Genomic DNA, 23,814 nt, shown 5'->3' with positions numbered 1-23,814 from the left:
ATTAGAGAACGCACACTTAGATTCACACAGGACACCGAATAGGACAGGAGAAGTACTCCAGATATAACAAACTGACCCTAGCCCCCGACACATAAACTACTGCAGCATAAATAGTGCCAGTCTGCGCGTTCAAACTAAAACAATGTATTTTTTGATATACTGTAGGTCTACCATAGGCGACATGAGTCTCACTAGTGTTGAGTAATATGCTGTTAATAGTGGTGTAGGTCTTATTTATTTAACCATGGTGTTGTCTTACGGGTCAAACATGACCCACCACTTTGTTTAACAGCAGAGAAAACCCCCTAAATGATATTTTTCTACTTGAAATTTGATTACTTTTCCTAGTGACCCCAACATTAGAAAAAGTGAAATATCGCCTTTGTTCATATTTACATGAAAGCTGTACACCACCAGGGTACAAAGAATGTTTTAGGGTCATTTTTGACCCGGCAGTTATAAAATCATTTACACACTTACTTGCTATATTGTATTTACTTTGCCACCATGGCCTTTTTTGCCTTTACCTCCCTTATCTCACCTCATTTGCTCACATCGTATATAGACTTGTTTATACTGTATTATTGACTGTATGTTTGTTTTACTCCATGTGTAACTGTTTGTTGTTGTATGTGTCGAACTGCTTTGCTTTATCTTGGCCAGGTCGCAATTGTAAATGAGAACTTGTTCTCAACTTGCCTACCTGGTTAAATAAAGGTGAAATAAAATAATAAAAAATAAAAAATAAAAATAAAAGCATTGTTTACTAATGGGGAATGCAGTCAGAGGCTATACAGGTGCTGCAGATGACAGTCCCCCCAGTTCTCTCTTTGCTGAATCCATGAGTGCACGTTTCAGTGCCCAACAGGTCGTAGATCTGATTTCAGATGTCCAGGAGGAACAAGGATTTACAAGAGAAGGAGGTACTTGAAGAAGAAGATGGGGAAGAAATCCCCCAAGCTGAAAGAGACATTTTTGTCAAAGAATAGCAAAATAACATGGTCCTTGTCACCATATGACAACCAGGGCAGGATGGTGGCACAAAATGTCATAAGGATGACGCCAGGGCACAGAAGACATGCAGTTGCACATGCCCAGGACATCGCCTCAACATTCTACATGTTCATCACACCAGCCTTCGAAATAATCATCCTGGAGATTAGATATTTGGAAGGTTTCCTTAAATATGGAGACAACTGGAAAAGGATGGATGAGATTAACCTGCATGCCTACATAGGGCTGCTAATCTGAGTGAGTATATGTCCCGAGGCGAGGCTACATGTAGTCTACGGGATGCAGACTGCCACTGAAAGTCTTTCGCACTTTCTGAAGAATGCTACGATTTGATAACCGTGAGTCAAGACCTGCAAAAAGTGTGAGAGACAAACAGGCGGCCATAAGAGAGGTCTGGGAGAAGTGGAGCGTCTGCCATACCTCTACAACCCTGGCACTGAAGTAACACTGGATGAGCAACTGGTTCTATTCAGAGGTACATTTTATTTTTCATATCTGTAATGTAAGTGATTTTCACTGTTTATTATGTATTGCTGAAATATCATTGATTTATGTGATTGTTTTCTGTGACACTGATACTAATTACTGATAGTAATATCTTTTGTCTAAAGGTCACTGTCCTTTCCGGCAGTATAAGCCCGGCAAGCAAGCAAAGTATGGCATCAAGATATGGGTGGCCTGTGATGCACAATCCAGCTATGCTTGGAAGATGCAAGTACACAGGGAAGCCGACCAGTGGAGGCCCGGAGAAGAACCAGGGCATGCGGGTTGTGCTTGATGTGACAGATGGACTGAGGGGGCACAATGTCACCTGTGACAATTTCTTCACCTCTTATGAACTCAGCCAGCAGCTCAAGAAGAGGAAGATCACCATGGTTGGCAAAGTTAGAAAGAACAAGCCTGAGCTTGAACAAAACGGAGCTATTTTGTCTACACAAATAATTTTTTGGGAAAAAATTATCATTTGCTATCTAATTAAGAGTCTCGTCATTGAAAACATCCGAAGTTCTTCAAAGGTAAATTATTTTATTTGAAAGCTTGTGTTTGAATATATTTATTTCATTTGCGATTTTCATGAATAGGAAACGTTGCGTTATGGTAATGAGCTTGAGGCTATGATTACGCTCCCGGATACGTGATTGCTCGACGCTGGAGGTTAACTTGGCCAACAACAGTCAATCTGACATTGACTTAAATTTCAGTCATGGATTTTTTTTTATTGCTTTAACCCTGAATGCAGCCAAAGAGGCAAAATATGTATAAAGGAGAGCCTCAGTCAGCCATTCTTCACTCTTTGGGGTGTGACAGTCACTAGTGCACACTAGATCCCTTCCAAGCTAGAAAGACAGAGATATTTTTCAAATGGACCGTTCACATGCAAATGGAATGATGATTGATCTTTGCTCACGGAAACCTGGGGCAGCCCAGTTGAGCGATTGCATGGTAACTACTGTTTGTAAATGCTTTGTAACAGACCTTAAAGTGAATTTTGCTGATGCTGACGATACAGGTGAATATTGGATTTTAATGCCACATGACCCAATACAAAATATATTCTATATATGTAAGCATATGTTTAGACAAGGCTAGGGTTACTTTCAGAGACTTTGTCAACTGTTCAGCACACTTTGAGACATTGCTGACAGCACCCTTTTCAGCAAAAGCACCACAAGTGACACCATTTTGAGATGAGAGAAGGGGAGTGAGAGAGGGAGAGCAGGGGAAAAAAAAGGAAAGGGAATAATGTTTCAAGAAACTTTTTTTGTTTCATCTTGAAAAAATGCTAACATCAGCATGGATTAGGATGTGTGATGGTTCTTTATTCTTTTGTTTTTCCACTCTGAGGATAAGAGAAGAGGAGCATGGCATATTATGATTTTCTGTCAAGGTCTTGGTATAATGATATTCCCTTGTAATTGTACCTGTGTGTTAAAGCCTGCAGTCAGCAGGAATAGAAGAGGGCACAAAGAACACAAAGTGAACCAAGGGGTGTGTGCGTGTGTGTGGCTGCTGGCTGTCTAGGTGTGTGTGTTTTCTGTCTCCCTGCCTGGGGGTGTGTGCACATCTGTTTTTCAGTCTATCTGTCTGTGTGTTTGCCTGCTGTTTGTCTATGTCCAGTATTGGTTTTAAGAAAGTACAGGCCTTCTCATCTCCTTTCCTCAACTGAAACTTTCCTCCCCTCAAACAAGAGGCCGCTAAAACTTCCTTGAAAATCTCCCCTGTCAATGTGAAAATAAAGTGAGACCAAGGAGCTCCACTCAAACAGAAATCCCCTTTGAGTGAAAGATACCAACAGTTGTATCATACCTGTGATAACTCTCACCGGGTTCACTGTGTGCCTGGCTGCAGGAGCTGCTTGTCTCTGTAATGAATCTCTGGAGGATTGGCTGGAGACTTTTTTTAAGCTGACTGAGCTGTGTGTGGTAGCCCTTTCCCATAGCGCCTGGCAACCTAGTTCTAATGATGCTAGTGTGCATCAAAGTGGGCCAATACAACCATAAAAGAAACGTCGCTTTTTCAGGACCCTGTCTTTCAAAGATAATTAGTAAAAATCCAAATAACTTCACAGATCTTCATTGTAAATCGTTTAAACACTGATTCCCATGCTTGTTCAATAAACCATAATTAATTCATGAACATGCATCTGTGGAACGGTCGCTAAGACACTAACAGTTTACAGACGATAGGCAATTAAGGTCACAGTTATGAAAACTTAGGACACTAAAGAGGCCTGTCCTATGACTCTTAAGAGCACCAAAAGAAAGATGCCCATCTGCATGAATGTGCCTTAGGCATGCTGCAAGGAGGCATGTGGACTGCAGATGTGGCCAGGGCAATAAATTGCAATGTCCGTACTGTGAGATGCCAAAGACAGTACTAGAGGGAGACAGGACGGACAGCTGATCATCCTCGCAGTGGCAGATCACGTGTAATAACACCCGCACAGGATCGGTACATCTGAACATCACACCTGACGGATAGGTACAGGATGGCAACAACAACTGCCCGGGTTACACCAGGAACGCACAATCCCCCCATCAGTGCTCAGACTGTCCGCAATAGGCTGAGAAAGGCTGGACTGAGGGCTTGTAGGCCTATTGTAAGGCAGGTCCTCACAAGACATCACCGGCAACAACGTCGCTTATGGGCACAGACCCACCATTGCTGGACCAGATAGGACTGGCAGAAAGTGCTCTTCACTGACGAGTCACGGTTTTGTCTCACCAGGGGTGATGGTCGAAGGAATGAGCATTACACGAAGGCCTGTACTCTGGAGCAGCGATCGATTTGGAGGTGGAGGGTCCGTCATGGTCTGGGGCGGTGTGTCACAACATCCTCGGACTGAGCTTGTTGTCATTGCAGGCAATCTCAATGCTGTGTGTTACAGGGAAGACATCCTCCTCCCCCATGTGGTACACTTCCTGCAGGTTCATCCTGACATGACCCTCCAGCATGACAATGCCACCAGCCATACTGCTCGTCACTGTATGTGATTTCCTGCAAGACAGGAATGTCAGTGTTCTGCCATGGCCAGCAAAGAGCCCGGATCTCAATCCCAGTGAGCACGTCTGGGACCTTTTGGGTCGGAGGGTGAGGGCTAGGGCCATTCCCCACAGAAATGTATTGGAACTTGCAGGTGCCTTGGTGGAAGAGTGGGGTAACATCTCAGAGCAAGAACTGGCAAATCTGATGCAGTCCATGAGAAGGAGATGCCACATCAGATACTGACTGTTACTTTTGATTTTGACCCCCCCCCATTGTTCAGGGACACATTATTGCATTTCTGTTAGACCCATGTCTGTGGAACTTGTTCAGTTTATGTCTCAGTTGTTAAATTTTGTTATGTTCATACAAATATTTACACGTTAAGTATGCTGAAAATAAGCGCAGTTGACAGTGAGAGGACAATTATTTTTTTGCTGAGTTTATATTTATTTACATGCTTGTATAAGCAAGATGGCAAATACAGTCTAAATATAGTACCACACTCTAAAATAGTTAAAACCATGCAGGTAGCTTAATACAGGCTTCTGGTAGTGCAACAATATTACTCGGTGAATAAGTTCTTTTATCAGTACTTCTACTAAGTGTACTCTTAGGTCTTCTGCTGACGCACACTTTGGTTAAAGGTTTCTGCACCGCCTGAATGAAGCCTGCCTCTTTTGCCAGCAGTTTCTGCTTTCCTAATGTCAACTCACTTTTGTGCATTCAGCAGCAGATTGTTCATCGGTGGAAAAGGTTAAGATGTTGTGGTGAGTGGGCTTGACAGGATGCCTTGTTCCTCCATACGTCCTACATGCAAGGCCCGAGGGACGGGTCCCCAGCCTGAAACTAGCTGACAAGGCCACTTTGCCAGTAGGTCATTGTAAATGTGAACCAATTAATTTGATATTTAAGCACATACTACACTACACATGGATGTGACTACTTGTCTTCTCCTTCGGTCTTCAGTGGACTAGCGTAATGACTTTGTGTGTCTTTGTGTATTTAACTTGTCGGTTTTAAATGTTGGGTAGATTTTAGCCCTCATGTCAGTTTATTCCCTAAGGTAGTGCTCTGAAGTAGCGCATTCAGTCTAACAATGTAGGCATCTGGTGAAGCTTAGCCAGTGTTCTTGGTACCTTTGATACCCTGTGCACTGCAGTGCTTCAATTTAATCACACTGCTTACAGGTGGTAAATGTGCATTGGGATATACTGTAATGTATTAATTATTGCAAATAAATAGGATCCAATATGGCCTAATGTGGCTTGTGTAGCTCAATTATGCCGCTAGGCATTTAACATTACGAGGTTATGGAGCAAATTATATATTTGTACTGTAATGTATTGATATGGAATCATTTTACTTGGAGAATCTTGATTATAAATTCTAGAGGAAGTTTTACAATGTGTCTCTCATGAGTCAACTCCAAGTGGGAAAGCTGAAATAATAGCCCTTCTGTCTTTTCCTGTAATTTCTGCACATCTCAGGCAAAATCATAAACACAATAAATACTTCATGCTAAACACAAAAGAGAGCAGGATTTTCTAATATGGAAGTACAAGAAGAGATTTATGTAAGAGGGGAAGCACAATGGCCCTGTGTGGAACAAACAAACAAATATATAACAGCAAATGTGTGCAAATTTACAAAAGGGAAAGAGCTATGAAGAATTTATATTCAATTCAATTAGATTTTAACAGCAGACAATCCCCATAGCTCCTCACATCTCACGGCCTAGACGCACTAAGCAGCTCAAAGTAGAGGCGCAACATTGACACTTCCATCAGAGTTAAAACCTTCAAAAGGAACAGTGGAAGGAGAAATCTCTCAGAATCACAAATGATTCAATACAAACACATGTAGGGCTGAAATAACAATAAAATAATCAAAGGTTTTAGTACATGCATATAATCTACTTATAGCTATTCTAAGACCAGGGTATCTATGGGTTATGAGAACAATATCAGACAATTGCTATATATGAATGTATATATATATATATGTAGCGATTGTCTGATATTGTACTCAAAACCCATCATCGCCTCAAACGAATTAGCATAACGCAGCGGACATAAATATCACTAGAAAATCTTCATATTCATGAAAATCACAAATGAAATATATTGAGACACAGCTTAGCCTTTTGTTAATCACACTGTCATCTCAGATTTTCAAAATATGCTTTACAGCCAACGCTAGACAAGCATTTGTGTAAGTTTATCATAGCCTAGCATAGCATTATGCCCTGATAGCAGCAGGCAACATTTTCACGAAAATAAGAAAAGCAATCAAATTAAATCATTTGCCTTTGAAGAACTTCGGATGTTTTCACTCAGGAGACTCCCAGTTAGATAGCAAATGTTCCTTTTTTCCCAAAATATTATTTTTGTAGGCGAAATAGCTCCCGTTTGTTCTTCACGTTTGGCTGAGAAATCTTTTTTTTCCAAATTAGCTCCATAATATCGACAGCAACATGGCAAACGTTGTTTAGATTCAATCCTCAAGGTGTTTTTCACATATCTATTCGATAATATATCCGTCGGGACAATTGGTTTCTAATTAGAAGCGATTGGAAAAATGACTACTTGTCACGGTTTTCATAGGGTGAAGGAGAGTCGGACCAAACTGCAGCGTGTCGATTGCGATCCATGTTTATTGAAACAAACGTAAAGACGAATAAACACAAACACTACAAAACAATAAATGTAACGAAAACCGAAGACAGCCTATACTTGTGTAAACTAACACCGAACAAGGACATCAGGACACTAAGGACAATCACCCATGACAAACTCAAAGAATATGGCTGCCTAAATATGGTTCCCAATCAGAGACAACGATAAGCACCTGCCTCTGATTGAGAAGCACTCCAGACAGCCATAGACTTTGCTAGATAACCCCACTAGCTACAATCCCAAATACATACACACCAAAACCCCAAGACAAAACACACCACAATACAAAAACTCCATGCCACACCCTGGCCTGACCCAATACATGAAGAAAAACACAAAATACTTAGACCAGGGCGTGACACTACTTCTGTACTTTACGCAAGATTTTCTGCGGGAGCCATCATGTCACCACTTGCTCAATGTGGTCCCTTATGGCTATTCTTCAACATAAATGCGTAAAAAGACGTCACAATGCTGTAGACACCTTGGGGAATACGTAGAAAGCGTAAGCTCATTCGTAGCCCATTCACAGCCATATGAGGAGTCATTGGAATGCAGTGCTTCAAAAAATGGGGCACTTCCATATTGGATTTTTACCTGGGTTTCGCCTGTAATATCAGTTATGTTGCACTCACAGACAATATCTTTGCAGTTTTGGAAACGTCAGTGTTTTCTATCCAAAGCTGTCAATTATATGCATAGTCGCATCTTTTCGTGACAAAATATATTGTTTAAAACAGGAACGTTTTTCATCCAAAAATGTAAATATCGCCCCCTAGTCGCAAGAAGTTAAACAGCTTCGAAAATTCCAGAAAATAATGTCATGGCTTCTTCTTACGGCTAGGGGTTCCGCTAGCGACACCCCTCGACAACATTCTGCTCAAAAGGCAGCACGGAAAGTTAAAAAATATATTTTAGAAATATGTAACTTTCATACACCAAATGACTGTTTGTTAATCTACCCATCGTGTCCGATTTCAAAAAGGCTTTACAGCGAAAGCACAACATATGATTGTTAGGTCAGAACCAAGTCACAAAAACACACACAGCCATTTTCCAGCTAAAGAGAGGAGTCACAAAAAGCAGAAATATAGATAAAATGAATCACTAACTGATCTTGATCAGATGACACTCATAGGACATGATGTTACACAATTTATGTATGTTTTGTTCAATAAAGTGCATATTTATATCCAACAATCTGTTTACATTGGCGAGTTACGTTCAGTAATGTTTTGCTTCCAAAACATCCGGTGACTTTGCAGAGAGCCACGTCAATTTACAGAAATACTCATAATAAACTTTGATAAAATATATACTTCTCCTTAATGCAACCACTGTCATATTTTTTTAAATTTACGGAAAAAGCAAACCATGCAATAATCTGAGTACGGTGCACAGACAACAAATCAAGCCAGATATCCACCATTTGAGTGAAATATTCACTTACCTTTTGCTCTTCATCAGAATGCACTCCCAGGAATCCCAGTTCAACAATAAATTATGGAACAGATCAGTCATTTATGTCCAAATTGCCACTTGTTTGCGTGTTCAGCCCAGCAATCCATCTTCATGAGGCGCGAGCACTTCATCCAGACAAAAACTTAAAAGTTCAGTTTCTTTCCTTTAGAAACATGTCAAACGATGTATGGAATCAATCGTTAGGATTTTTTTTAACATAAAACATCAAGGTTCCAACCGAAGAATTCCTATGTCTGAAGAAAAGCACTGGAGAGGTAACTCTGTCGGGAGCGCGTCATGAGACAAAGGCACTATGCCAGACCACTGACTCAAACAGGTCTCATGAGCCCCTCCTTTATAGTAGAATCCTCATTCAAGTTTCTAAAGATGGTTGACATCTAGTGGAAGCCATAGGAAGTGCAACTTTACTCCATAGACACTGTGTATTCGGTCGGCCAATCTATGAAAAGCTACAAACTTCAGATGTCCCACTTCCTGGTTGGATTCTTCTCAGGTAAAGCCTTCCATATTCGTTCTGTTATACTCAGACATCACTCAAACAGTTTTAGAATTTTCAGAGTTTTCTATCCAATACTAATAATGATGTGCATATATTAGCATATGGGGCAGAGTAGGAGACAGTTCACTCTGGGCAAGCTATTCATCCAAAAGTAAATATGCTGCCCCCTATCCTGAAAGAGTTAACTAGCAATGCAAACTGATTGTCATAGCTAGCTAAAGTTAACCAAATATAGTAGGTTCAATGTTAGATTCTTACCCATGTACTGTACATGGATGAAAACTCCACAGAAGACTGCAACCCCTTTTATTAAATAAGACGTCTCCTGTGAAGTCGTGACTTGTGACATACGGCTGGTTTCCTGAATCGGGTCACACGTGCTGAAATTTTTTCAAAGCCAATACACTATGCTGCCCAATTCCCAGAAAGTTGTTGGAAGGTTTTATGAAAAATAACCATAGGAAAACCATGCATTCACCAAGCTCTAAGAAACTTAAGGAAATGTGTTTTAATAAATGAATAGAATGTTACAGTCCTGAAACCATAGATCTGATACCATGTGATTGTATGAAATTAATTTGAATCATTAGATTATTATAATATATGTGTGTAAGTGCTAGACTCATTCAATGATTATATTATAGTACTGTGTGTGGTTTTAGTCATCAATGTTTGGGAACAATGTGTCTAGTGTTTTGAGAACAGACTATCTGTCTGAGCCAGATCCGGGGAGACCTGGATGGGACACTGAGAACTTCCCAGGCCCAGGTCTCTCCCTATCTTAGGGGAGGGTAGGAAGACACTATTCTCACATACTCCCCTAGGCTCTATTGGCGGGCGAATTTGATGGTTGGTATGGAAGTATGTGTGTCGTTATAAATTGAAGGTCCTGTACTGTACAACGTTCCCGTGAATAAACATTTAACTTTGGTAGACTGGGCTTCTGTCTGTTTCTGGGAACTGTTCTAGCAACAGCTAACTAATGATTTCAGTAAGAGTAAAGTTTAGGGTTTTGTCTATGCATATTGAGTGGCAGCCGGTTGGCGGATGGCAGGCATGGAGACCGAGGAGTGATCTTGATCTTGACAGAACCGAAAACCACCGACTCTGCCCAACAGAATGTGTTTGTGCTAAGTTGTGACAACATCAACACTTTTGAAGGGGGGAGGTGGGTCGGTGGTCCATCTGGCTCTAGGGCATGTCCTTGTCGAGGAGGGTGGTCAGGGGACGCAGTTTGGACATGCTCAAGGAGCGAGGCGACAGATGCCAAAAAATAAAAATAAAAAGACAAAACAAAACAGAAGAAGGAGTATGTGTGTCGGCATGCAGGGGCAACAGCTGGAAACCGAGGGTGGCATATCCTTGATGCCGCATGTCATCCCCATATGAGAGAGAGAATGAAAGGTGTGTGTTTGTGAAGTCTGTGTGTACATGTTTGTGTGTGTCTGTGTGTAGATATGAGTGCTTGGACCTGCACATCTGTGTGTGAGGTTGGTAGAAATGTCCGCTGCCTCAGCTTCTTGAGTGTGTGTGTGTCGCCGAGGGGCCCCACCCCTGGCCCCAAATAGATCAGCCAAGCTATGTCCACTCAGCACTTCCCCTGCCCACCGGTAAATTAGCCCAACAGAGCAATATGCCACACCTATCACCCATCTCTTTTGCACATAATTGTTCATACCCTTGAGAGAAGTGTGTATGTGTGTCTGTGTACTCCTATTGTTAGTTAGGAATATTTCATCAGCCTTGCTGCAAGAGACAGAAAGCGGCAGGTTTAATTGTGTACTAACTTAGCCATGAACATACAGTGAGCTCCAAAAGTATTGGGACAGTGACACGTATTTTGTTGTTTTGCATGTGGATGCTACCATTTTTACAGATAATCCTTAATGATGAGTGAGAAAGTCACAGAGGCATTAATATCATACCCCCCCAAAATAGTAACCTCGTCTAATATTGTAATGTTGAGAGGTTAGGATGTCTTGTGGGTATGATATTTGTGCGTATGCAACTTTCTCACCAATCATTATTCACGATTAATTCAGGACAATCAATAATCATGGTAGTATCCAGATCACAAGCAGACGGTGGCACCTCAATTGGGGAGGACGGGCTCATAGTGATGGCTGTACCGGAATATGTGGAATGTTATTTAACACATCAAACACATAGTTTCCATGTGCTTAATACCACTCCATTAACTCCATTCCAGCCATTATTATGAGCCTTCTTCCCTTCAGTAGCCTCCTATGTTCCACATTAATGTAGAAGTGTTTAGAAACATATTATAATCCAATTTACAATAAAAGTGTAAAATGACACAATACATTATTTACCATTCCTTTCTAAATAATCTGAAACACAACCAAAACAAACAGCAAATGCATCTGACACGTTTGTAGAGTCACAAGGTTGATGTAATCAATGCGTGTGCTAGGAATATGGGACAAATACTACATTTTTGACTACTTGAATACATATTTAAGTGAATTGTTTGAAATATTTTTGGTCCTCTGAAATAGGAAACTATGTAAAAAAGTGCTGTAATATCTAAACGATTCACCTGATCTGGATGAAAATACCCCCAAATGAAAACTGCCAGTCTGCTATTTAACCTGATAGTCATTGTATTATTTAAAATCCAAAGTGCTGCAGTACAGGGCCAAAACAATATAAAATGTCACTTTCCCAACTATTTTGGAGGTGAACCCTTTGTAATTTCATTGATTTCTGCATGAATGTGTCATCAATTTTGATCAGATCTTCATCTAAGTCACAACAATAGACGACCATAGTGTGTTTAAATTGATAACACAAATTATTAAATTGTTCTTGTCTATATTGGATACATCATTTAAACATTCAGTGTAGGTTGGGAAAAGTATGTGAACCCCAAGTCAGGTGTCAGCGAACCTGGAGTCCAATCAATGAGACAAGATTGGAGATGTTTGTTAGAGCTGCCTGCCCAGTCACACAATTTGAATTTGCTATTCACAGGAAGCATTGCCTGATGTGAACCATGCCTCGAACAAAAGAGATCTCAGAAGACCGAAGATTAAGAATTATTGACATGCATAAAGCTGGAAAGGGTTACAAAAATACCTCTAAAAGTCTTGATGTTCATCAGTCCGTGGTAAGACAAATTGTCTATACATGGAGAAAGTTCAGTACTGTTGCTACTCTCCCTAGGAGTGGCCGTCCTGCAAAACTGACTGCAAGAATGCTCAATGAAGAATCCTTGAGTGTCAGCTAAAAACTTACAGAAATCTTTGGAACATGCTAACATCTCTGTTGATGAGTCTACAATATGTAAAACACTAAACAAGAATGGTGTTCAATGGAGGACACCTCGGAAGAAGCCACTGCTTTCCAAAAAAAGCTTTGCTGCATGTCTGAAGTTAGCAAAAGTGCACCTGGATGTTCCACAGAGCTACTGGCAAAATATTCTGTGGACAGATGAAACTACAGGTGAGTTTTTTTGGAGGAACACACAACACTATGTGTGTAGAAAAAACTGCACCGCACACCAACATCAAAACCTCATCACAACTTTTAAGTATGGTGAAGGGAGCATTGTGGTTTGGGACTGCTTTTTATTGCTGTCACAGGGGGGTCAACCAGTTATTAAATCCAAGGGGTCACATACTATTTCCACACTGCACTGTGAATTATTACAAGGTGTGTTCAATAAAGACATGAGCACATATAATTGTTTGTGTTATTAGTTTAAGAAGACTGTGTTTGTCTATTGTTGTGACTTAGATGAAGTTCACGACCATGCCAAGCCGCACTGCTTCTTGACACACAGCTCACTTGACCCTGAAGCCAGACAACACAATGTGTCAGAGGAAACATGGTACAGCTGGCGATCAAAGTCAGCATGCATGTTGCCTAGCCTACCACAAAGAGTGGCTAGAGCTTGATGGTACAAGGACATCCCAGCCAGCCAGCCAAATCCTCCCCTTACCTGGACAATGCTGGGCCAATTGTGCGCCACCTCATAGGTCTCTCAGGCACGACTGGCTGCGACACAGCCTGAGATCAATCCCGGGTCTGTAATGACGCATCTAGCACTGTGATGCAGTGCCTTAGACCGCTGTGCCACTTGGTAGGCTGTTGCTGATCTATTCTATAGTTAAAATGTGAGTCTCTAATACGGTGAGTGTAAATCATAAATCGATATGTAGACCTTGTAGGGAAGTTGCAATGTTGACACACCAACTGCAGATGTTCACAGGGTCCTTGAGTGAGAATTCATTACTGGAGGCGAAGTGTAGTTTGTGGATAAAGTTTTAAATTAAGTGGATATTCGGGCTCCTGTGGTGGGCTCCGGTATGGTGGCCCACTGGGCCCAGTGGGTGGTGGGTTTAATGAGGCCACAAAATAGCTCCAGTGTAAAGCATCTATGCCCACAATTACACCTCTGGTCTAGGCCACAGATGATGAACCAGGTGGATTTGAGTGGAACATGGATGTTGTAATCTATGATGGATCCCGGTGGTACATCAGATGAATGGAGCGGTTGTGGACAGTTGGAGCCCCAGCCCAAAGCTCTGGCAGGCAGGAACACAGGTGACAATCTCCCCCTGTGCTGATCAACCCTGTCTGGGTTCTGTCAACCACAGCTGGGCCTGATTGTCCAAATACCCAGCGCAGAGGATGCAGTGTTAGTACAACAGGATATGCATGTTTTTTTTAACAATTTTCCCATAGATGCATCATGACACCTCTATTGGTTTGCCAATAATCAATATTGCTTGAACATTGATGACGTTAAAGTGCATTTACAGTAACACATCCCTATCTGTATGTATGTATTGTATTTCATAAAGACCATATAGTAAGGGCATCCTGGTGCATTGTCCTCTTACCACCTCCAATCCTTTAAAGGAAGGTTAAACAGTAACTATAGTCAAACTGTTGAACAGGCGGAAAACCAGACTGTTTCTCAGAGTTTATTATTACATTTAACCCTTATTTTAACAGGTAAGTTGACTGAGAACACATTCTCATGTACAGCAACAACCTGGGGAATAGTTACAGGGGAGAGGAGGGGGATGAATGAGTCAATTGTAAGTTATGGATGTTCAACTGATACATGCTTTCATGCATGACCGAACAGCCTCCAAGAGGACCTGTATGCAGTCCCACCTTGCGGTGGAGTCCACACAGCTGCTTCTTAGCTTATGACCAGATACATCAAAAGGAAACACATTCACTTTCCGAAAACTGCTGAGCACCTGCAGGTTCTGCTATTGATGCTTACCTCCAGATCAATCGCCCCGGCCGTCGAACCTCTACCTTAAATTGGACTAAAAAGCCACAAGTGCTACAGTACATGATTATTTTCTCTTGAGTTCTGTGTAGTTCAGATTCCCGGGGAGAGTATGTTCTGGGCGTTGAGATTGGAAAGGGCATACAATATGTATTGCAAGAGCAAGAGAAGACAACTGCTGCCCTGGGTTTGGGTCGAGAAATAATTTAACTTTCGGCGCAACCATCACGTTTGCCCAGCCTTGGCGGCGGAGCTGAGGGGCAGGCCTCCTTCATAAGCTCAAATAGTAATTTCATTAACTCTCGGAACACATGGTTAAGGAATATATATATATATGAGAATATTGGAATCCAAAGGGCATTCATAGGAACTTGTAAGCACCGTGGGAGAAAATGTACTGTCGGCTGTCGGCAAATGTGTTCTGGGGGAAATATAATTTTACATTTGTATGCAGAGGGAAGTACTGTACGGCACTCTCTCACTGCAGCATGTAGACTCGATGTGGTAAAGAAGCAATGCGATGTTCTAGAGCCCTTAGTTCTTTTTGCCCTAGATATTATTCCTTGGTTGTCCTTATTCCTTTCACATGTGTCTGTCTGTCTTCTGCTCAGTCTTCACCTTCCCTTTTAGTTAGGCTTAATACTGTTGTTCAATTTTTTATGCATGCTGGAAAGCACATGGCCAATTTAATACCATTTATCTGGTCCTTTAGCATGTCAAATGCCTTCTGTCAGAGGTCGTTTGCCTATCCTCTTGTCTTGCCGAGAGTGTGTCCTCAGTTGATCCATGGATGAATACTGAAGGTGCTGTTTGAATGCTAAAGAAAGGATGGCCAAGGAAGAGCCTCCTTGATAATTATGAACTCAGCTCAATGGTGGGTTTTGTGTTGTGGAAGAAAACACATTTAAATTTTCATATTTCAGTCTTTTAGCCAGTTAATAAAGAATGAGATGCCTACACATGCAGAGGTTTGGTCGCTATGCCGTTATGACTTAGATTATTTCCACTGTCACTTTCTAAATGGCCAAAGATAAGGTACTAACTGGATGACAACTCATTAGTGGAGGCTTGTGAGTGACTTATATGATTGTCATTAATATAAAAACCCTCAACTGAGCAGGGGGCCTCTAACAGATTTAGCCTCTAACAGAGGCATTCTAGCCGACTGTAACAATTCTCGTCCTCATCTGAAGAGGAATTTGAAAGATCAGACCAAAACGCAGCGTGGTAAGTGCCCATTTGAATAAAAAATAACTGAACACTGAATACAAAATAACCAAAGTGAAACAATGAAAATCTAAACAGTTCTGTATGGTGAAACACAGACACAGAAAACAACTACCCACAAACCATAGTGGGAAAACCGGCTGCCTAAGTATGGTTCTCAATCAGAGACAACGATTGACAGCTGCCTCTGATTGGGAACCATACCAGAACAAAAACATAGAATGCCGACCCCAACTCACGCCCTGACCAACTAAAATAGAGACATAATAAAGGGAACTAAGGTCAGTTTGTGACACTGACATTTCTTCTCATGTGGTGATTAGAGCCTAATGACAAACGAAAAACCACGTTACTCATGTTCTGCTGATTTCTGTTTGAATGGGGCCAAGTTGAGAAATTAACCATGGATTTCAACTCAATTGATTGCTGGTAGATTCATTTTGGGAGGGGGAAACATTTCTGCCATTCTGCCAATAGGATGGGCGTCCATTCTCTATTTTCACATCCCTTTCTACATCCGAGAGTAGACATTTTGCACCATAATCCTGCCACTGCATCGGCAATGTTTGTGTTTGATATTTTAATATACACTTGGCCTGGGATTTTATGAGGCTTGAAATGTCTCCCCGTGGACCACCACAAAGCACCCCAGATGATTTGGAGGGGGAATGCGGACACTATGCTGAATGCTGAATTCTGAATGCTGCTGAAATTACACAACAAACAAAGTACTTGTTGATGGTTGGTGCAGTAGAGTGGAGTGGAGGTGAAGCATGGCGGTGGAATAGCACTCAGGCGGCCCGTCAGGTCCACAGCTGTTCCTGGTGAGATAGTGGCCCCCGATCTCCCCAAACGGCATCAGCCCGTTACTATTAACTCCTATATAATGGACTAGACTGACACGTATCACTGAGCACTCACTCACACAGTGTTGTTTTGAACCCATTAACATTGTGTCTCTGGTTTATATTAGCTTGTTTGGTTTGGTGGGGAGTTGTAGAAATAATCAAGATCTTATGAGGAGGACCAGGAGTCATTTTTTTTCTTACTATTTGATGGCTCCAAATAAACTGACCTTTAGGGATATAAATAACAATTTTATCTAACAAAACAACACTACATGTTATAGCTGAGACCCTTTTCAAAAAGTGACTGAATATTTAATCACTATTTGTGAATTTATGAAACCTGTCTGTTTAAAAATATTTTATTATGGGCCGCCATCCTCAAACAATCACATGGCATGTTTTCGCTGTAATGGCTACTGTAAATCGGACAATGCAGTTAGATGAACAAGAATTTAAGATTTCAACCGATATAAGACACATGTACCTACATGTTTAATATCCATCATTTTTATGGTTATTTATTTGAATTAGACAGCCTCCAGTTTCGACGCTAGCGGGATGCCTAGCCCTAAGTGACAATGACAAATGCTTTACTCAGTAAGGTCACTCCTATGGAAATCCATGGTCACTCCCAGTAAGGCAAACTTTGAATGGTTGATATCCTGGGCTAATATCTGCTGTGTGTGCAATAGCCTGTGGACGACGTTACAGAAAGAAACACTTACCTTGATGAACCAAGTTATATGTTAATCAGTACACAAACACGCACACAACAAAAACGAGCCATAGCGTACGGTGCTGGGCCCAGTCAAGTATTTGACACATTCACCCACATCCCCACTGAAAGATAAGCCCCAAAATGTTGGCATCATTGTAACAGGTTATAATCAAGCCCTGGTCTCCAGCATGGCAACAGAAGAGGAATACCTGGTGTGGTAGTCTCAGATTGGACTACTCCAAATCATCTTGGTTCTGGCACATACACACACAGACACAAACGCACACTTTGCAGGTCCATCAACCCATTTCAACTTTTAGGGATAGGGGGCAGCATTTTCACTTTGGATGAATTGCGTGCCCATAGTGAACTGCTTCCTACTCTGTCCCAGATGCTAATATATGCATATTATTATTACTATTATTATTACTATTGGATAGACAACACTCTGAAGTTTCTAAAACTGTTTGAATTATATCTGTGAGTATAACATAACTCATAGGGCAGGCAAACTTCCAAACAGGAAGTGGAAATTCAGGGGCAGGTTGATTTTCAACTCATCGCCTATTCACATCCAAATAAGATATGGATCTGTTCGCACTTCCTACGCCTTCCAGATGTCAAGTCAGTAGAACGTGGAATGAAGCCTGTAGTGTGATGTGGGACCGGATGGCAGCTATTTGAGTCACTGGTCTGGAAGAATGCCAGTTCCTGGTTACGCAGAGTAGTCATTATATTGCCTTGTGTTCCATTACTCTGTAGACAAAAACGAATGCTCTGGTTGGAACGTTATTGTATATATATGATACTAACATCTTGAAGATTGATTCTCTACTTAGTTTGACCAGTTTATTCGACCTGGAATATAACTTTTTGAAGTTTTCATCCGAGTTCGCCTGTGCTGTTCGTGCTAGCAAAAGTAGCTAATTGGACACTAGAAATGGACATTATGGAACAAAACAACGATTTATTGCGGAACTAGGATTCCTTGCACTGCATTCCGATGAAAGATCATCAAAGGTAAGGGAATATTTATGATGTAATTTCGTATTTCTGTTGACTCCAACATGGTGGAGAAATATATTTACGTCTGAGCGCCGTCTCAGATTATTCCATTGGTTTGCTATCTTTGGTTTTTGGATTTGGTGGTGATCTAACATAAATATATGTTGTGTTTTCGCTATAAAACATTGTAAAAATCGGACACGATGGGTAGATTAACAAGATGTTTATCTTTCATTTGCTGCATTGGACTTGTTAATGTGTGAAAGTTAAATATTTCAAAAAAATATTTTGGAATTTCCCGCGCTGCCTTTTCAGTGGAATGTTGGGGGTGTTCCATTAGTGGAACCTGTGGACTGGACAGGTTAAATACCTCTTAACACCCTACAGTAACCTGTGGATCATGAGAGAACATCAGCAGAACATTAACTCTACGGGATCGGTGTCCCTAAACCAGGACCGTCGTTGTTGCTCAATACACAATAATGTGACTGGAAAGCGTTGTATTTTGGTGGTTAATTAAAACTTCTTAAGGCAAGGGGGCACTCTTTTCATGAAAAGTGTGCCCAAAGTAAACTGCCTGCTACTCAGGCCCAGAAGCTAGGATATGCATATAATTGGTTGATTTGAATAGAAAACAATCTAAAGTTTCTACAAATGTTACAATTATGTTTCTGAGGATAACAAAACTTATTTGGCAGGCGAAACCCCAAGGACAAACCATTCAGGAACATTTATTTTGAGGTCACTCTCTTTTCAATTATTTTATATGTGGATCTAGATTTCCAAGGCACTTGCTTGCAGTTCCTATCGCTTCCACTAGATGTCAACAATCTTTAGAAATTGGTTGAGGTTTTTCCTTTGAGAAATGAAGCAGTAGGGCTGTTAAGAACGAGGGTCGAGTCTAGTGTACTGTTGTGTTTGGGGTGCGCGACCTGAAAGCTCGCTCCACTTTGTTTTCGTCTGGTATTGAATACAGTTTATCCCGTCTTAAATTTTATATATTATTTATGTTTAAAAATACCCAAAGTTGTATTTGGAAAGTTGTTTGAAATGTTTGGATCAAGTTTACAGGATACTTATTAGATACTTTGTAGTCATGTTGCGCGAGTTGGAGCAAGTGTTTTTCTGGATCAAACGCGCCAAATAAATTGACATTTTGGAGATATAACAACAAAATGTATCGAACAAAATGACCATTTGTGATGTTTAATGGACATATTGGAGTGCCAACAGAAGAAGATCTTCAAAGGTAAAGCACAAATTATATCGTTATTGAAATGTGATTTTTCATGTGTTTGTTTGATGGGGTGCTGTCCTCAGATAATAGCATGGTTTGCTTTCACCGTAAAGCCTTTTTGAAATCTGACACTGTGGCTGGATTAACAAAATGTCATCTTTAACTTCTTGGTGACAGGGGGGCAGTATTTATTGAGTAGCTTGGATGAATAAGGTTCCCAGAGTAAACTGCCTGCTACTCTGTCCCAGATGCTAATACATGCATATTATTAGTAGTATTGGATGGAAAACACTCTGAAGTTTCTAAAACTGTTTGAAACCTGAGACAAATCCAAACAGGAAGTGGGAAAACTGAGTTTTGTAGTTTCATTTAAATGATTGGCTATCCAATATGCTGTGTCTATGGGGCCAGATTGCACTTCCCATGACTTCCAGCAGATGTCAACAGTCTTTAGAAAGTTGTTTGATGCTTCTATTGTGGAAGGGAGTCGAATAAGAGCTGTTTCAACAAGTGGACTAGGCTGAGGCCAATTCGTTATTTACTGCGCGGTCACGCGGGTGCGCTGTGCCTCTTTTTCCCCTGTAATGAATACGCTATTGTCCAGTTGGAATATTATTGAAGATTTATTACAAAAAAGACCCTAAGGATTGATTGTAAACATCGTTTGACATGTTTCTACAAACTGTAATGGAACTCTTTTGACTTTTCGTCTGGGTTTTTGCGCTCGGGCATTGTGCCTTTGGAATAGTGAACAAAACGCACAAACAAAACGGAGGTATTTGGACATAATCTAACAAAACTAACATTTCTTGTGGAAGTGGGAGTCCTGGGAGGGCATACCGTCGATGTTCAGCAAAGGTAACTGAAGATTTTTAATGCTAAATATGACTTTTGTTGACTCCACAATTTGGCGGGTAAATGCATGGCTTGCATTTGTGGCTGAACCTGTTCTCAGATGATTGAATATTGTGCTTTTGCCATAAAGCTTTTTTGAAATCTGACATAGCAGTTGCATTAAGAACAAGTTTATCTTTAATTCTATGTAAAACATGTATCGTTCATCAACGTTTATGATGAGTATTTCTGTTATTTGATGTGGCTCTCTGCAATTTCTCCAGGTGTCTTGGAGGCATTTCTAAACATGGCGCCAATGTAAACTGAGGTTTTTGGATATAAATATGAACTTGATCGAACAAAACACACATGTATTGTGTAATATTGAGTCCTGGGAGTGTCATCTGATGAAGATCGTCAAATGTTAGTTAATGATTAACTTTTGTGACACTTCTCTTTGGTTGGAAAATGTCTGAATGCTTTCTGTGACTAGTTGCTGACGTAACAAAATTATATGTTCTGCTTTCGCCGAAAAGCCTTTTTGAAATCAGACACTGTGGTTGGATTAACCTCTCTGGGATATGTGGGACGCTAGCGTCCCACCTGGCCAAAAGCCAGGGAAAATGCAGGGAAAAGCCAGGGAAAATCACACATTAAATCCATTTATTTGGCGCGTTTGATCCAGAAAAACACTGGTTCCAACTTGCGCAACGTGACTACAAAATATCTCAAAAGTTACCTATAAACTTTGCCAAAACATTTCAAACTACTTTTGTAATACAACTTTAGGTCATTTTTAACATAAATAATCGATAACATTGAAGACGGGATGATCTTTGTTGAAGACTGGTGACAGAAAACTAGCCACAGTTGTATTTCCTCCTGTATTCAACAAAGATCATCCCGTCTTCAATTTTATTGATTATTTATGTTAAAAATGACCTAAAGTTGTATCCAGTGGAAGCGGTAGGAACTGCAAGAAGGTCCCTTAGAAATCTGGATTCCCAATGGAAACCCATTGAAAAGAGAGTGACCTCAAAAATAAAATCTGAATGGTTTGTCCTTGGGGTTTTGCCTGATAAATAAGTTATGTTATACTCACAGATATGATTCAAACAGTTCTAGAAACTGTTTTCTATACAAATCTACTAATAACAAGCATTGCTTATCTTCTGGGGATGAGTAGCAGGCAGTTGAATTTAGGCATGCATTTCATCCGGACGTGAAAATACTGCCCCCTGTCACCAATAAGTTAACGAGAAGTGTATCTTTAAAATGGTGTAAAATACTTGTAATAATTGTAATTATGAGATTTCTGTTGTTTTGAATTTGGCGCCCTGTAATTCCACTGGCTGTTGGCGAGGTGGGACACTAGCGTCCCGAACGATCCCAGAGAGGCTAACTGGGAGTCTCATCAGTGAAAACATCCGAAGATCATCAAAGGTAAACGGTTCATTTGATAGCTTTTCTGATTTTCGTGACCAAGCTTCCTGCTGCTAGCTGGACATAATGCTATGCTAGGCTATCGATAAACTTACACAAACGCAAGGCTTGCTATCACTGTAAAGCATCATTTCAAAATCTGAGACGACAGAGCGATTAACAGAAGGCTAAGCCGTGTTTCGTTATATTTCACTTGTGATTTCATGAATATGAATATTTTCTACTAAGATTATTTGACCGTTGCGCTATGCTAATTAGTGTAGTTGCTGACAATTCTCCCGGATGGGTAGTTCCAAGAGGTTAACTACATACCCAAGACGGAAAGAGGTTAGTTCTTCCTAGAAATATTTTAGTGAAATATAATATACAGTTGAAGTAGGACGTTTACATACACTTTGGTTGGTGTCATTAAAACTTGTTTTTCAACTATTACACACATTTCTTGTTGTGCATGACACAAGTAATTTTTCCAACAATTGTTTACAGACAGATTATTTCACTTATAATTCACTGTATCACAATTCCAGTGGGTCAGAAGTTTATATACACTAAGTTGACAGTGCCTTCAAACAGCTTGGAAAATTCCAGAAAATTATGTCATGGCTTTAGAAGCTTCTGATGGGCTAATTGGCCCTGAACAAGATTATCCAAATGCCTGAAGGTACCATGTTCATCTGTACAAAATATAGTACGTAAGTATTAACACCATGGGACCATGCAGCCATCATACCGCTCAGGAAGGAGACGTGTTCTTTCTCCTAGAGATTAACCTACTTTGGTGTGAAAAGAGCAAATCAATCCCAGAACAACAGCAAAGGACATTGTGAAGATGCTGGAGGAAACAGGTACAAAATTATCTATATCCACAGTAAAACGAGTCCTGTATTGACATAACCTGAAAGGCCGCTCAGCAAGGAAGAAGCCACTGCTCCAAAACCGCCATAAAAAAAGCCAGACTAAGGTTTGCAACTGCACATGGGGACAAAGATCGTACTTTTTGGAGAAATGTCTTCTGGTCTGATGAAGCAAAAACCTGTTTGGCTATAATGAGCATCGTTATGTTTGGAGGAAAAAGGGGAGGCTTGCAGGCCTAAGAACACTATCCCAACCGTGAAATACGTGGGTGGCAGCATTATGTTGTGGGGGTGCTGGTGTACTTCACAAAATAGATGTCATCACGATGTGGATATATTGAAGCAACATCTCAAGACATCAGTCAGGAAGTTAAAGCTTGGTTGCAAATGGGTCTTCCAAATGGACAATGACCCAAAGCATACTTCCAAAGTTGTTGCAAAATGGCTTAAGGACAACAAAGTCAAGGTATTGGAGTGGCCATCCCAAAGGCCTGAGGTCAATCCTATAGAACATTTTTTTCAGAACTGAAAAAGCATGTGTGAGCAAGGAAGCCTACAAACCTGACTGAGTTACACCAGCTCTGTCAGGAGGAATGGGCCAAAATTCCCAACTTATTGTCCAAAGCTTGTGGAAGGCTACCCAGAACGTTTGACCCAAGTTAAACAATTTAAAGGTAATGCTACCAAATACCAATTGAGTGTATGTAAACTTCTGAAGCACTGAGAATGTGATGAAATAAATTAAAGTTGAAATAAATACTACTATTATTCTGACATTTCACATTCTTAAAATGAAGTGGTGATCCTAACTGACCTAAGACAGGGAATTGTTACTAGGATTAAATGTCAGGAATTGTGAAAAACTGAGTTTAAATGTATTTGGCTAAGACAGACTGAAAAACAAGTTCTATCTCAAGGCCATCAGACTGTTAAAACAGCCATTATTAACATTGAGTGGCTGCTGACAAAATATTTTAGCCACTTTAATAATTAAAAAATTGATGTAAGAAATGTATCACTAGACACTTTAAACTATGCCACTTTATATAATACCCTACACTAATCATTACATACCCTACATTACTCATCTTATATGCATATACTGTATACTGTACATATACTGCATCTTGCCTATGCCGTTCAGCCATCGCTCATCCATATACATTTTTATCTACATATTCTTATTAATTCCTTTACACTTGTATATGTAACGTACAGTA

The sequence above is a fragment of the Oncorhynchus keta genome, chromosome 35 (assembly GCF_023373465.1).
Source record: "Oncorhynchus keta strain PuntledgeMale-10-30-2019 chromosome 35, Oket_V2, whole genome shotgun sequence".
Taxonomy (NCBI): Eukaryota; Metazoa; Chordata; class Actinopteri; order Salmoniformes; family Salmonidae; genus Oncorhynchus; species Oncorhynchus keta.
The sequence above is the reverse complement of the archived record's forward strand: the minus strand, read 5'-3'. Positions refer to the sequence as shown.